General features: G+C 36.2%; 1 long non-coding RNA gene across 1 annotated transcript in view; it reads right to left on the minus strand.

Annotated features, from left to right (window-relative positions):
• Positions 1-13,420, minus strand: part of LOC117309502 (uncharacterized) — a 337,102-nt gene that overhangs the window by 126,520 nt on the left and 197,162 nt on the right. The window contains exon 4 of the long non-coding RNA XR_004523860.2: positions 8,438-8,518. This is a non-coding gene — a long non-coding RNA (uncharacterized lncRNA). The remainder of the gene's footprint in view (positions 1-8,437; positions 8,519-13,420) is intronic.

Consider the following 13,420-nt stretch of genomic DNA (forward strand, 5'->3'; position numbering starts at 1 on the left):
CAGTGATCAAGGAGGTCTCTTACCGAGATGCTAGAGACATAAAATCCCCTGCATTGTTGAGCTCTGGAAATGTTGCCCTGGAGAGTCACCAGAACCTGTAGCAGATTTCATGCAAGTGAGGAGTATAATTCAACAGGAAAACCATTTGAGCCTGGTGTTTTCTTTGTGGAAAGGGTTTTAATAAGGAACTTTGTTTCTTTAATAAGTGGAGTGATGTCTTGAAATTAAAGTATTACTGATGCTCACAATGTGTATTTCAGGATGCCATTCTCTATCTCACTTTCTCACAACAAATCTTGATTCAGTCATGCACTTACCACCATATTTATACAGGAAACGTTGTCCATTTTTCTCTATTTTTAATCTCTTTTTTTGTATTTCATTGACTATTTTACTCTTGTATTTATTGTTTCCTTCTTTCTACCTCTTTTGGATTTGCATTATTTTTTTTCCAGCTCCCTAAGGTGGAAAGGTGTTAATGACTTCTAGGGTCATTGATATTAGACTTTTCTTTTTCAATGTGAGTATTTAATATTCCATGTGTATTTGAAAAAAAGTACATTCTCCACCTGTTGGCTGGAGTGTTTTCTGACAATTAGGTAAAGATGATTGATGGCATTGTTTATTGAAATCTATATCTGTAATATCTTTTTCCTTCAGTTGTCCTATTGATTGCTTAGAAGAGGGTATTAAGAATCTTTCACTATAATTGTGGATTTTTCTATCTTTCCCTTTGATTCTGTCAATTTTTGTTTCAGGCGTTTTGAAGTGCTGTTATTGATATTAGGTACACATATATGTCTTCCTGATGAATTGGTCCTTTCATCATTATGAAATATCCCTCTATCTCTGGGAATCTCTTGTCCTGACATATTCTTTGTCTGATATTGATAGTCACTCTAGCCTTCCATTTGCTTTCAACTTATTTGTGTTTTATATTTAAAGTACATATCTTACAGACAGAATGTAGTTGGGTCTTTTTAAAAATCTAATATGACAATGCCTTTTAACTGGAGTGCTTAGAGCATCTACACTTAATATCAGTTTTGAGATAGTTGGATTTAGGTCTACCATTTTACTATATGCTTTTTGGTTGTCCCCTCAATTTTTGTTCCTTAGTTCCTCCTTTTCTGACTTCTTCTAGATTAACTGAATATTTTTAGAATTCAATTATAATGTATGTATTGAATTTTTATCAATATCTCTTTAAATTTTTTTGTTGTTGAGATTACAACAAACCTTTGACTTTTTAGAGTCTACTTAGTGTTAATATTGCATTACTTCCCAAAAAATGTAAGAGGCTTGCAAATATGTATGGTCATTTACTTCTTTTCTTTGTCCTTTATGCTAAATTTGTCACATGCATTACATCTATATACATTGCAAAACTCCATAATAAATTATTGTTATTTTTACTTTAAAATCTTCTTTTAACTAAGAGGAAAATATTGTCTATTATATTTGACATTATATTTATGAAGTCCAGGGCTCTTCATTTCTTCCTGAAGACCTGAGTTCCCATCTGGCATCATTTCTTTTCATCTTGAAGAACTCCCTTTAGCACTTTTTATAGTGTGGGTTTGCTGGTGACAAACTCTCCTACTTTCTTTTTATCTGAAAATGTTTTTGTTTTGAGTTCATTCATTTTTTTCAGCTTTATTAAGGCATAATTCATTCTTGAAGAATATTTTTACTCGATATAAAGTTCTGCTTTGAGAGTTTTTTCTATGTAGCCCTTAGAAATGTTGTTCCACTCTTTTCTGGCCTTCGCTGTGACTTATGAGAAGTCACAAATGGTTTTAATCAAATTGTTCACCTGAATGACTGTGTCTTTTTTCCTCTGCCTGCTTTCCAGATTTTCTCTTTATCTTCGCTTTTAGTAGTTTGACTGTGACATGCATAGTTGATTTTCTTTGCATTTATATCTTTCTCATTCACAGAACTTTTTGAATCTAAAATTAATTTTTAAAAAAATTTTATTAATTTGGTTAACTTCAGTAATTGTTTCCTCAAACTTTTTTCTCTATTATCTATCTCCTCTTTTTATGAGGCTACAATTAGCCTTTTTGAAATTGTCCCACTGGGCCCTAAGACTTTGTTCTTTCTTTTTAAAAAACTGTTTTTTCCTCTGTTGTTTAGATTGAATAATTTAAACTCATCTATTTCTATGCTTACTATCTTTTTGTTCTATCATTTCCAACCTGCTCTTAAGCCCATCCAGTAATTTTTTTTATTCCAGATATTTTATTTTTCAGTTCTAGAAGCTTATATTGATTTCTTATAGCTTATATTTCTCTGTTAGGATTTCATATCTTTTCAATAATAATGAACATACTTTTCTTTTCATTTTAATTTTTCTGTCTGCGTCAGGTCTTAGTTGTGGCACTTGGGATCTTCGTTGAGGCATGCAGGCTCTTTCATTGTGGCGCAAGGACTTCTCTCTAGTTGTGGCGTGTGGGCTCCAGGGCACATGGGCTCTATAGTTTGCAGCAGGAGGGCTCTCTAGTTGAGGCATGTGGGCTCAGTAGTTGTGGTGCGCAGGCTTAGTTGGCCCGCAGCATGTGGGATCTTAGCTCCCTGACCAGGGACAGAACGCACACCCCTGCATTGGAAGGTGGATTCTTTACCACTGGACCACCAGGGACGTCCCTGAACATAGTTTTCTTTCTTTCTTTTTTTTTTTAGCATAGTTGTAATAGTTGCTTTAAAATTCTTGCCTGCTAATTTCAAACTTAATTTTTTTTCTGGATATTGTGATTTTTATTTTTTTGTGGTATGCGGGCCTCTCACTGTTGTGGCCTCTCCCGTTGTGGAGCACAGACTCCGGACGCGCAGGCTCAGCGGCCATGGCTCACGGGCCCAGCCGCTCCGCGGCATGTGGGATCTTCCCGGACCAGGGCATGAACCTATGTCCCCTGCATCGGCAAACAGACTCTCAACCACCGCGCCACCAGGGAAGCCCTATTGTGATTTTTTTTTTTATTGTGGAGACTCTGGATTATGTTATTTCCTTCAAAGGGTATTAATCATTTTATAGCAGATAGTTAAACTGGCTGGAACTCAAACTACAAATTCTCTCTACCCTGCACTCGACAGCAGCAGACTCCCTTTTCCATTCTTTTAGCCTTTGTTATGTTGTTTGGAGTCTGTTCTTGAAGCCAGAAGTCTGGTGATTTTCTAGCTAAGTCTGATGATTTTCAGCCCTACAGAGTTTACACTGGGGACTGCTGTCACCTTAAGAGTATTTAAAGATTTGGAAACTCACTCAGCGTTCTTCCCTTCTTCTAAGTGTTGAGTCCACTCTAGTATTTTCCTGGTTTGGTCATTTTCATGAGCCTTCAGGTATTAGTTCTTTAAATTTCATCCAGTGTTTACAAGTATTACTTGCTGTAGGGTTAGTCCAATAGGACCTACTTGGCTATTTTGAGAAGTAACACCTCCCATGAGTGAGGAATAAGCTTTGTGTTACCTACAGGTATTAGGAAGCGACTTGTACTGCAGCATGATTTAGGCTGTCTTGACTACTACAAGGTACCAACTACAGTATTTTTGTTTTTATTTTAAAATAATTCAGTTTGTTTTGGAAGCAGAGCTTCTTGAGTTTTTATATAAGGTGTTTAAAAGTATAATGTCATTTTTATTGGCTTTCATAAATTTGCTGTGGGACATTGATCTTGCAAAATAAAATTTGTTAGTCATGGTACTTTTCACAAGAGTAACCCTGGCAAAGTTAATTGATTATTTTATTCAACACTGATTTTCTTAATATTAGTACCATACCTTCCTGCCCATTGAGACATCCTTAATTTTTTTCCTTGCAATTTAAATTATTCTAGACATTTTATATTTTTAAAACGTAAAGCTTTAAACCAAACCAGCTAATTCTTCATGTAAGTATTTTATTTTGTTATAGAATGATACTGCACTTCTTTCCCTCTCTATAATCTATCTCTACTCCTTCCCCTCACAGGAGCCTGCATTGATAAAGCTAATTTCATTTCAAACACTCAATAGAATTATAATAGTAATTAAATCGCTTTTACTTTGAGCTTTTATTTAACATTCACTGATAAATTATCAACGCCCCACTATTCACAAATCTATCATTTCCCTCCAATCTTTGATAGGTGAGGGTAGGGCTACCTGTGGTTCACATATTCACTGTTAGTAAATAAAACATGCAGTGTCTAGGAAATTATATAATATTGTCCAACTTCACACATTGGGATCATATACTTTAAGTTATAAAAAAATTCTCAAGACAAGTTGGGGATTTAGGTAATTGCCCAAATTCTCTACTGGATTCAAGAATCTCAATTCTCCATTCTTAAGTATCTTCCTGTAATTTAAGAAAAACAGAGAAGTTTTGCTCCCATTTATTGCCTATCTCTTCTTCCATTCATTCATTTACTCTATGTCCTTTTTGTTTCTCACCCCTGTGGTCCCACCTTTTCTGGTTGGTTGTCAGTGTTGTTCCCAATGGCTCCCTACTTCAATGGCACAGGTTATTATAGGTTCTTTTTTTTTTTTTTTAATAGGAAAAGAGTAGAAGAGAAAGGAAACTTATTCTGCCCTCAGGGTGTGGGGTCAGTGAGAACATTTTTTTCACACTGCCTTGATTAATTATTCTATTAGCATTATGCAAGCAAGTCTGCACCCTTCTCATATTCTCACCTGATATGCCTTCTAACCTGACAGAAGAAAGGAGAAGGGGAAAAAACTAAAACATTATGACACCTACACCAGGTGTTGCAATAGGTACATTGGAGCAGTGGTGAATGAAAGCTTGGTCTAGTGGAAAGTCAAGTATATATACAAATAATTCTAACATAATGTGGAATAGATCAGGGCTGCAGGATTTACAACATTATCAAGTACTGGGAAAGGAGTATAACTCTGTTACTTTGCCTAGAGGGTTTCAGAAAGTTTTAAACACAAGGATATGACATTTGAACTGAATTGAACTGAATCACACCATTAGCCCTTAGTATGACAATTCTTTCTACCTGCAGAATCCTTTCTCAACTCTTTCCGACACTACTGACTGACACTATTCTTCAGGCATTTGCCTAAGTGTTACCCAGTTACAAGAATCTTCATGATCATACCTTCAGTGATGATGAACTCTACCACTCTCTATCACAGCTCCCTCTTAATTTTCTTCCTACAGTTAATCACCTTCTTTATTGATGATATATTTAATCATTTTTTGCATTCATTCATTTACAGTCTGTTTCATCAACTTGAATGTAGGCTCCCTGAGGGTAGGAATTTGCATCTTAGTCACTATTATATTCCTGGTGCCTAGCCTCATGTCTGGCACATAGCAACTGCTGGATAAATTTGATCAAATTAATTTTAATCTAGCTGTGTGTTTTTATGTCTATCATCTCCATTAGATTGTGAACCTCTAAATAGAAACCAGTTGTAATCATTTTGCAATTTCTTTTTTGTACAGCAATTCCTCCTGTCCTCTCATACGTAGTAGGAGCTCAAGAAGTTCTTTGTGCATAAATAAATACACAGATTATTCCATTATCCACTACTTTTATTGGAAGGAAGGTTAAAAAAAATTCTAGGCTGGAATTTAAAAAAATTTATCAGAAAGTTTAAGGAAAACATAAGTTGTGTTACTCCAACTTAAGCAAAAACGGTTCTGCCATCTCACAGAGAAAAACAAAGACAATCTCTGAGACCACTTTCTATATTTTATTGGGGATAAGATAGTGACAAGATGAAATATTCAAGAATGTGACCAATAAATAGAACGCTGTTGAAAATGTTTTTGATTTTTATCCTTGGACATATCTTGGTATATTAGCAGTTTACAAGGTGACAAGAGATGACATTTCCTCCCTGCCAATGTTTGTACATTCTCTTTGCCTGAAATGTGGCAAACATCTTGAATTTATTCCTTGATGTCTCAATTTTAACTTCACGAGGCCCTTCAAGTGGCAATTCTACCAGCATGAAGATGAGTCAGAGCCAACAGAAGTATAAACTTTTAAGAGTAAGCACTGTCTGATTTTAAAACCTATACTTGCCCGTAATAAAACTGTTTTTTAGTTTTATGCCTTAGTAGGACTTTTTAAAGTCTAGTACCCATTTCCTATCATAATAATCTTGGAGTCCTTGACCAGGGTTAAAGAAACCACTATAAAGGTCAACTGAATGATAATTAAACATCTGGCCAGAGCCTTTGCTGTTGAGTCCATTCAAAATGAACAAATATTGAATACCTACTATGGGCACAGCCAGAATCAAATAGATATCACTGGTTCTGTCATTGTGTGCAGTCTGGTGGGAGATGCTGGCATCAAAGCAGGCAATTACAGTTCCAACATGGTGAAGGCTAGAACAGGGTATACGTGTGATGCCATGATAGCTCTTAGGAGGGGCACCTAATCTACACGCAACCAGGAAGAGCATTCCCCAGCTGCATGTCAAATGCTATAAAAGATATCTTGACCCTGGTTTATTTTTTTCCAGAATAATCTGTATCTTCAGAGTAGCTTTTCTTTAAGCACTGCCATCACACTCTTATTTATTGAATTTTATCCTTAGAATACTCAGTGGTAATTGATACTCAATCTATCCTATGTCTAAATTAAGCTGGTGCTCACATAACAAAGCCACCTCTGAACTCCAGGTTATGAGAGTTCCCTGCTGCTAAAAAGACACATGTTTAGGCTAGTTTTTTGTCGCTCAATAACTAATCTTCAGTGTGTGAGAACCAAGACTGATCTGCTTTATATCTCCAGAGTAATTATTATAGCAAGTATCTGGTGCATCAAAATTTTTGAATTGGTGGGGTCTGAATTTATGAGATGAACTAAACTCGATACAGAAAAGCAATTAAATTTTGTAAAGCATAGGTAAGAGAGAAAAGCTTAAACCACACCAGAATAATACCAAACTCTTATGTGGCATATCTGGAGAAGTTGCAAGGTAGAGATCTCACGGAGATACTGGCCATTGGAGATAATATGGTCAGATTAAAAAATTCTATCTACCCTACTCACATGACCCACTAGTACTGAGCACTTACTCTCTCCCAGCAACCAGGGCAATTATAGCTTATTGTATGTATTGGCTTAGGTGTTTTTCTTTACTATTAGACTGAGAGTTTCTTGACAGTTGGGATCAACTGGTCGTGCAGTTGAATCCTAACACCTAACATAGTAGTAACATGACTGTGGTACATAAGGCAGGTTCGATCAACCTGTATTTGACAGTATTAATTATACTGTCAAATAATTAATTGATTGGTTGAACAATTAATTAAAAATGCTGAACATTAAGCAAATTGAATAGCTCCCTGAAGACAGCTATCTCTGTGGACTGTTTTGTTCACGTTTGATTCCAGAGCACTTAAAGACACTCAATACATATTTGTTGAATGAGTGAGCAGAGTCACTCATGTCTAAGTACAGTAATGTAGATGTGTCTCTACAGACAAAACTTTATCAACAGAGTGAGAATCCTGCAGATATCTAAAAGATGCTTAGAGTTGCAGGAAGAACCCATAGAGGCTACTTAATTCAAATTCTCATGTGTCAGTTGAAGAAGAAGAAGCTTCCTTAACCTGGATATTCCCTTTGCTTGTCCACTCTGGTGCTGAACTTCAGGAACAAGCAGTGGAAAGTATATCTTGCATAGGCAGAAGAATAAGAAATAGGGTTTTTCAGCCTCCAACCGAGAAACATAGTTTACTTATTTAGGATGGAATTTTATTTGCACGTCAAGATCTATCCAGCTAGGATTAGAGCCATGTGAGAAAGAAAAAAAAGTCCCAGCCATCACAGCACTGGCAAAAAAACACATTTTCACAGGTTAGCAATAAAGCAAAACATTTTTCATTCTTGCCTCAAATTTTTGGCACAGTCAGGGGACAATTTTCTCAAATAGACGGGAAGAGCAAAGGGGATGGCAATATGTAAGTGGAGTGATCATAAACACTGGAAAAGGACGAATATTCTAGATGCTGGTCAAAGGCCTGATTTTTTGAGGCGTCCTTAGCAGGGTTTCTTGCTTGCTTTCCGCGTCTGTTTCTTTCTTTCCTTTTTACTGAAAGGCATATTTTCCTATCCATTAAGATTTATAGTTTTCTGCCAACTACTTCACTGGAACAAGTTTTCCCTTTAATTTAACAATGCACATATTAGACTGTAATGTACCCATAAAAACTTCTTCTCAGATAGTGCATTTCTTTAGGACTCAAGACAAATAGAAATGCAGTATATGCCATTTGAAAGCAAGTATCCCTCCCACTTATTTATTAGGCGAGTGTGTTGGTGCCACCGTGGTTTCACCAGGAAGGTCAAATTCAATAAATTAAACATCTCCAGGTTGGGACAAGCATATAATCTAATGGTTTTCCAGAAAGATAGGACTGTCATTGACTTCTCTGGCTCATTTGATCTTCTGTATGGCTTACCCGTTAGCTGGGCTCCAAGAAATCCATCTTCATTTTCCTATCGTTGCCAGACCCGGACTTGGTGGCATTCCCCACAGCACTCTAAAAAAAATGAAGGTTTAAAGAAGGGATTTAAAAGGAGAGAAAATTTCTTAATCATGCTTTCATAACTTTTGGTGAACAGTTGGTTTAAATTTCCAAATCACTCTTTTCAAAAGGATAGTATCAAAACACATGCAAAAAATAAAAGTCTAAATAAAGCACAATAAATTATCTCACTGCTAAGGTATTAGATTTCAAAGAGAGAAAAGAGTATACATAAGGATATTAGAGTGGACTCTATTGGATCTTTGGGAATTGCTGTCAGATATTGATGAAAACAGAGAGACTGTAGGAGATCAGATAAAAGAGAGAAATGATTACATTTGGAAGAACAATGTGGACTACGTGGCCAACAGAGATTTCAAATGTAAGCTAATAGCAACCCACGAAAGAACAAAGTTGGAGCCAGTCCCACATCTTTAACCACATTTACAATCATTCAGCATCTGTAAAAATTTTTACATAGCATTTTTCCTCATTTCAAAATTTTCAAAATACATATTTAATAGGTTTAGCATGTCAGTCAGTCATTTCATCCACGGGCAGTGAAAAGGATTTGTGTTTTTTAAAAATGATCTGGGTTTTGATGCCGCTGCCCTTTCAGCTCTGCCCCAGCCAGCTGTAATCACGGCTGATTCACAGCCCAGTGATGCTGTAAACAATGTGTTCTGTACATTTCAGCATCCACGCTGCTGAGAAAACCCATCATCTTATACTTTCATCTTCTTTCTCCCAAGTTTCACACCCCAGCAACCTGGAACAGAGGGAGTGCATTTTCAAACTGCTTACTGTTCTCCTTACCTTACCAAAAATCACCAAAGAGAAAAAAAAAGATAAAGATTTTCCCAAAACATGTTCTCCTATCTGATAGGAATATTAACCGTTATATCCAAAATGATCAAAGATGACTCAAACTGAAACAAAATTTGAGAAAATAATAATTGAAAAGCCAGCTGGGACAGTAATTGGGAAATTGAGCTGGGTCGGCCAGTTCTGCAAAAGCAGGGTTGTCAAGTACACCTGGACTGAAAGCCCCATTTGTGACGATCTCATTATACTGAGACAACTTGAAGTGGTCACAGCACGAGTGGCTGTCTGTTTCATTTCAACTATATAGATGTTACTTCATCACAAGATGCAAGCTTTCCAAAGTACCCCCAGTTGCATTCCATCCTTTCTTTCTATCCCTAGTTGTCTGTATTTACACCAAGTCAACAATTGAAAAGAAGAAAGATAGTATTAACAGATGTCAAAGGCACGCTAGAAGGGCATTCTGAACCAATTAATGAATAACATAGATCCTACTCCTCCTATAGCCTAGGATCAATTACAACAGAGATTTGCTTCTGGATGGAGCATCAGTACTTCTATTATGGGGTAAAAGCACCTCAACTAATAGCTGATTGTCTTTGAATTGGAGAGCTTTCCTATCTTTGTGGGCAATAGAAAAGAAATACAAGAGAAATTTGTAGGTGAAAACCTCTCAATGCTACCCAAATTTTACTATCATTTATAAACCCTAAACTGATTTGATATCAAAACTTTGGTGTTGCATAAACAGAGTTTTGGAAAGTTTTTCCACTCAGCTCATTTCATCTGCCATCTGTGACAACTCCATATTGACTCCATATTTATGGGACTCTATATTCCAGAGGTTTATAACAGAATACTGTGACTTGCCGTTGAATTACAAAAAGAATTATGCAAATGTGGTATAACACAGAGCATTTCCTTAGTGGAGATAGTTTAGGAAGGGGGTTTATTTTCCTGATTTTCTTTCTCAGATGTAAAGTCTTCCCAATTTTACTGGAAGTAGAAAACGTAGCTCAGGGTAGTACAGCATTATTAGAAAATTTACATCTGTTGGTACTTTTCAGTAATATCCCTGGGACAGATTTTGGAATTTGTTTCAATCTTGATTAGAGTTGACAAAATGAACAACAACAAAAAATATTTCTACACAATGGCAAATCCTTATTGAAAATAATACTGTTTTAGTTTGGAAAAAAAAAATTTCAAGGATAGCCTTCCACTTCGTATTTTGAAAGAAAAAAAAAAGTACTAGCGACTAATGTCTTCCTCATAAGAAGTTACATTTTCTTCTGAGATGATTTAGATGTCATGATGGTAGGGATATGGGCAAAATAACCTTTTAGTTAAAATGTCTTGCAATTCTATAATGAATTGATGTCATGGCTCTTTGGGTGTTTTTCTTCCCGGGGTCTCTTATCACCTTCTAATTTCTAGATAACAATCTAATATTGTGATTAAGTAAAAGTGCTCTGGGGTGAGACATCCTGGGCCTGAGATCTCAACCAATTCCTTACTAACTGTGAAATTAACAAGTTACTCAACTTTCCTTAGCCTCAGTTTCCTTAACTATAAAATAGTGGCCATATTTCTTCCATCGTAAAATTGTTGTGAAATTGAGACAATGTGTAAAAAATGTTTCACTCACTGCCAAGTATATAGTAATTGTACTATATGTAATATTAAATTGGCAAAATTTTTATAAGAAGAGGGTGATTATCTGCTGCTTAGCAATCTGGCTAAGGAAAACTATAAGACTTGTAAAGTATGGAAGCTCTTTTCCCCCCAGGACAAGACCCTCAGCCTTCTAGCACGTGGTTACTGCTCATGACCTCTTCCTACACCCAGTCAATATGTTATTACTATTTTATCAAGTAAGTTAAAACTTCTCTCCTCTTAAACCCACACACTCCGCAATGGTCTAAGTTCTCCATACCTTAATGGGCAGAAGGACTTTCTCCTAATGTTTTATTTTGTTTTCACTCTACCCTAATGACCACTCCTCAAATCCAAGTTTATTATCCTGGAACTATTATTGTTGTAAATCAAATTCCAAAGAAAAACAATATCAGTAGATTTCTTTTCACTTCATGTATTATCGAACAATATGAAACATAGATCTAACAAAAACACATGTCCTCAATCTGTGAAGAAATGCCCCTAGGTTGACCTGCAGATTTGGTTTCATATCACTGACTCCTCTAAGAAAAAGAAACAAAATAAGAACAGAGTGCCTCTGCTGATTGTCTTTGAAGAACCTCCCTCATGTGATGGAGATGTGTTCGGCTGTAAGAGGTTTTTCAAATGGCTGTTGTTTAGTTGGTTTCTTATTATTAAATTGTCTTTTATTCACTTTAAGGGTGTGACAGATAAAAATATTCAGTTTTCAAAAGCTAATAGGTATCAGTTATCTATTGCTATATAAAAAAAACTACCTCAAAACATACTGACTTACAGGAGTGACCATTTTATTTGTTTATTGTTCTGTATGTCAGCCATTTGGGCTAGGCTCGACTGGGAGGTTCTTCTGCTTCTGTTACCTAGGGTCACTTATGCAGCTGTAGTCATCCAGTGACGAAACTGGAGAGTTATGGGCTCCGTTGGCCTCACTGACATTTCTGGAGATTAGTGGTAACCGTTGCCTGGGACACATGTCTCCAGTAGGAGAGCTGGGCTGGTGGTTAGTTTCCAGAGTACAAGAGCACACGCTGCAAGACCTCCTGAGAATTAGGTTCACACACCATCCCTTCTACTGCATTCTGTTGGCCAAGGCAAGTCATGTGGCCAAGACCAGGGGCATGTATACACAGAGAGGAATCATAGCAGCTATGCTGCAAATACCCTACCATGCCACATAAACATTTGTAAGAATAAATTAAGCCATGTTTAATTTCTACTCAGCTTCCTGATTCATTTCGCTGATTTTTTTTCTTACTATACTCTGTGTTCAGGTGCCACTAATACATCTCTTGCTCTAAGTGATTGCACCGCTGCCAGAGACGGAAGTTTAGTAGATTTCCTGGATGGTGAGTGGCCCAATGACCACGTGATGCGATTAGTTGTGTTCAGCTGAACTGCTGAACCTGGCCAGTCATTGCAGAGATGTGTGCCATTCATCACAAAATGGACTGGGCAAGAAAGATTACACGTGTTGTTTATAAACTCGACCTCTTTACTTCATGACAACAAATGACTAGAATCAAGCAAATCACGAAATACTTTTTTTTTTTTTTTTTTTGCTAAGACTGAGTTAATTATATTGTCATCACACTTGAATGGCAGAACAGGTTTTTGATCCCCATTTGAAGCAGATTAGGGTGGTAGTTAAGAACTTGACTATACAAAAGAAAAAATATATATATATAATGTCTCCATATTCTCACCATAAAATACAGGCTGTACTAAAATCTATCTCGTACAATTATATTGTGGAATAGAGAAAAGAAAATGCGAAGTGTATAAAAATCTTCATCTTCATTTGTAACTATTATTTTATAACTAATGAAGAAAAACAACTCTCTTTTAGAACTGTTTGCAGAAAGATCCAGAATCTAAACTACTTACGTGTCCACAGTTTCTCTCCTTTACCCCCTACCTTTCAAGGATCTTGGAAAACCAAACAAAAATTAATAGAAGAAGGTAGTAGATGCAGTATACTGGTTTGAATTGGGAATCAACTTTCTTTTCTTGAAACATTTTTTTACTGGATGCAACATGAAAAAAGTATGTGGTGTGTGTGTGTGTGTGTATTTACTACCGATGGTAGAAAATGACTTCTGATTTTCTTTCTTTCTGATAGAAACTCTGCTTTCTTGTAATTGATGTTTTTTTTTTAATCCCTTACTCCGCAAGATGTATTGAGCATGGGATAATAAAAAGAAAGAATACTCACTTGACATAGTCTAAATTCATTCCAGGGTCAAGAACTGCCAGTTCAGAAACAAGGACTAAAATTCATGACATAAGAAGGAAGGTCATATTTCTGTGTTTTCAGTAAAGATATGCCAGGAGCCTGTTATTTAGGCCTAAATTTCCAATTTAAGAAATTAGTTTTCACCTATTCCAAAGTTGTGACGTTGTACAAATTAAAGA

This window comes from Tursiops truncatus, chromosome 1 (assembly GCF_011762595.2).
Source record: "Tursiops truncatus isolate mTurTru1 chromosome 1, mTurTru1.mat.Y, whole genome shotgun sequence".
Lineage (NCBI taxonomy): Eukaryota > Metazoa > Chordata > Mammalia > Artiodactyla > Delphinidae > Tursiops > Tursiops truncatus.